This window comes from Periplaneta americana, unplaced genomic scaffold, assembly GCF_040183065.1.
Source record: "Periplaneta americana isolate PAMFEO1 unplaced genomic scaffold, P.americana_PAMFEO1_priV1 scaffold_69, whole genome shotgun sequence".
In the NCBI taxonomy this organism is placed as follows: Eukaryota; Metazoa; Arthropoda; class Insecta; order Blattodea; family Blattidae; genus Periplaneta; species Periplaneta americana.
Window position 1 is genome coordinate 37,190 of NW_027185550.1, and position 3,425 is coordinate 40,614.

The window sequence follows — 3,425 nt, forward strand, 5'->3', positions numbered from 1 at the left end:
CTGAATACATATTCCCTTCTTCGAGAAAACGCAGAGAAGTGAACCGTCTCATATGAATATGCTACCAGTCATAAGTTTCAATACGGAGCTGCAAGTACTTAAGAATTATCAATTACTCTACAATTATGCAGCGGCGTCATCATCCAAGCTATAGCTGGAATAGGGAAGGGAACATAATATCCCATAAGTCTTATTAGAACACGCTGGAAATAGTGACGTAAAAAAAAAAATCGCCAACGGCACGTGGTGTTCCCAAGCGGTCACCCATCCAAGTACTGACCACGCCCAATGTTGCTTGACTTCGGTGATCGGACGAGAACCGGTATTTTCAACATGGTATGGCCGTTGCCGATGAAACTGCGTAATCTGTAGGCACTTGAGGACGATGGGATTGGGGTGCACTCGATAAAACCTGCACTCGCTCACACACACACGTAAACTGCCTGCTTAGACTCTGTACCTAAATTACCAAGCTCGTTGGATGTCATTGGGATAGATGATAAATCTATCTATCAACGGCAGTTTGGTTACGTTTCAACGTCACACACTGCTGGATTGACACGGGATTAATAAAACAGCTAGTCGGCATTCTAAGTTAAGCCACAGGTGGATTGTTGTTCAACAGCGGAGCCTCCTTTCAACCACATGGTTGTGGAACTGTAGTCGGATTTTCGACATCATTTTCATGCCATACTACGGAACTTCACACAAACTTCAATTCACTTCTTGCACCGGCGGCTACTACGAATGGACTGAAGCTCGCTACTGACTAGGGGGGGGGGGGACATTTGTCTCTTGATGGATTACGTGACAGATATATAAAGTATCAGTCGTATGTTATGAACCCGAGTTTCAATAAAGATAGATTACCCGTATGTCCACAGATTCTCAGTAGTGGCCTGCGGAAGGATTATGACCGCGGTCGACAAGTTACCTTCTAAGTTGTTTTCCCTCAACAATTAATGCTGCCAAGTGAGTAGGAATGACACCGCGCTCTCATATAAGTCGTACGAAACTATTAAGGAAACGAATTTGCCTCGTGGATCCAAGTCTCCCATGGACTGCCTATAATGTATTATCTATCCTAGAAGTGTTATCGGGGTGATTATTTAAATTTTCACTCGGTGGGAAACGCTGTTGTTCTTCATTCATCTACTCTGTTATGAATAACTTGTGGCCCTTAAAAGGGCCGGTTGCTGATTCCCTAGCAAGCACTCCCGCTTACTTGGAACTAGTGTATTTTGTGACGGCCTTGGTCCCTTCACTGACGGCGTGCTTGGCCAGCTCACCGGGTAGCAGGAGACGGACGGCTGTCTGGATCTCCCGACTGGTGATGGTCGACCGCTTGTTGTAATGCGCGAGCCGCGAAGCTTCCGCGGCGATGCGCTCGAAGATGTCGTTAACGAAGCTGTTCATGATGCTCATAGCCTTTGAACTGATTCCCGTGTCTGGGTGAACTTGTTTCAGAACCTTGTAGATGTAAATGGCGTAGCTCTCCTTCCTCTTGCGCTTCTTCTTCTTATCGCCCTTCGAAATATTCTTCTGGGCCTTGCCGGCCTTCTTGGCAGCCTTTCCGGAAGCTTTGGGGGGCATGGTGCTCGTCTGATGATGAGCCCGGAGGGAGAAAAATATTTAAGTCGCAGGGACAATGCCGTACTGCCTTCCCAGTGCGAGCCAATAGAAACAGCGCAAACGTTTGTGACTTTACGATTGGTCCGCTGTCGATTATTGACGTTGGCGTAAAAGTGAAGGTTACCGTCGGGCCCTGCATCGATCATCAGATCAGATCATCAATCATCAGATCAGATCAGATCAGGATCAAGAGGGAGCTGAATCTAGCAAGACACTCACTGGTAAAAGTCGCCAGCTTACAACCAACGAAGATGAACAGCGGGAGCCGGCCGCCGCCTTGTGTCGACAAGTCTCGGCCGGACGGAGGCCAGCCACCGGGGAAGCGGAAGACGGTGAAACCGACGGCCGCCGCAAAACCTGTCTCTCCGGAAGCAACATCACCACCACAACCATCATCATTTGGTAAGTCCAGCGCTTCACCAACCAAGACGATCGACGACTTACATACACTAAAGACCATGGCACCGATCACTGCTAATAGAGCAGTAGTGATCACAAACGCTGACCCCGACCTACTGGACGCAGTGACTCCACGGAAACCCACAACGACCTTGACTTTAAACAAAACCACGAGAGCCTACGTTTTTTCCTCCCGAGAAAACTTACGGCAGATGACTTTAATGCATCCACGACAATTCGGGAAGCACGCCCGATACCAAACTCCACCAACCGCCACTCTCCTCGGACCTTGGGAACTACCAGGCCACCCATCCCATCCCTCCTCCACCCCACCCCCCTCTCTATTGGACAGTGAATCTTCTTCTTCTTCTGAGGAAGAGGCAGAGGTTACTTCCATTCCACAAGAGGGGCCCTCAGAAGGGCCGGCTCCAAAACCTAGAGCAGAGAGGTCTCCTGTCCCTAAACCCACAGCAGAGAAGTCTCCCAACGGACCACCTCCCAGCTCTGAGGCGTCGTCTCACGAATCCTCAGAAGGGAAGCGGTCCAACAGGCGCAAACCAATCCCCACAAAAGTATCCGGTTCGACTCCGGCAAGCCCCACTTCTCCCACTCCTCCTAACACCGCACAAGTACCCAAGACAAGGACAGTACTGAAAATTCTGAACCACACAAAAAACGGCAACAACCCACTACACATAGAGCGACTAATGAAACAGTACCGACTCGACATTCAAACTCCACGACAGTTCTGGGCACACACTACCAAGACAACTACACTCACATTCGCCACGATTGACGACGCGGAGAAGTTCGCTAGGGCAATTCCCCTGTACAACTTCGGTCCGTCCGCAGAAATCAACATTACGCCTAGTGAATCAAGACAGAAACAGACCCGAAATAAAGAGATCAGTGTCGTCATGAAAAATGTCGACACGCTGATCTCTGAGGACGAACTAATGCAGATCCTGGCTGTAACACATCCAGGCATCACACGCATTAAGAGAATTATCTCCGCACAGACAGACAAACCCACCAACTTAGTTAGAATTTTCACAAATGACATCACCACAGCAGACAAATTACTAGAAGGAATTAAACTTGCAGGACGGTACTACAGAGTAGAGCCATCACACGAGACAATCTTCCACCGACCGTGCCTTAACTGTGCACAATACGGCCATACAAGGACAAACTGCGACAAGCCCAAGACTTGTTTTAAGTGCGGCAAAAATCCCGACCTGTGCAACCACAACCGCCTATCCCAGATTAGGTATTGCGCCACGTGCAACAGCGACACCCATTATACGGGCCAAGCTCGCTGTCCAAAATATCCAAGGACTAATCTCATAACCTCCACCGATCCCACGCACGTCCCCATAGACACCCACAAACCA

At 49.1% G+C, this 3,425-nt stretch overlaps 1 non-coding gene across 1 annotated transcript; it reads right to left on the reverse strand.

Annotated features, from left to right (window-relative positions):
- Positions 1–231: 231 nt before the first annotated feature.
- On the reverse strand, positions 232–350 carry LOC138694162 (5S ribosomal RNA). The gene has a single exon (XR_011330832.1). It is a non-coding gene; the product is annotated as a 5S ribosomal RNA (ribosomal RNA).
- Positions 351–3,425: the final 3,075 nt, after the last annotated feature.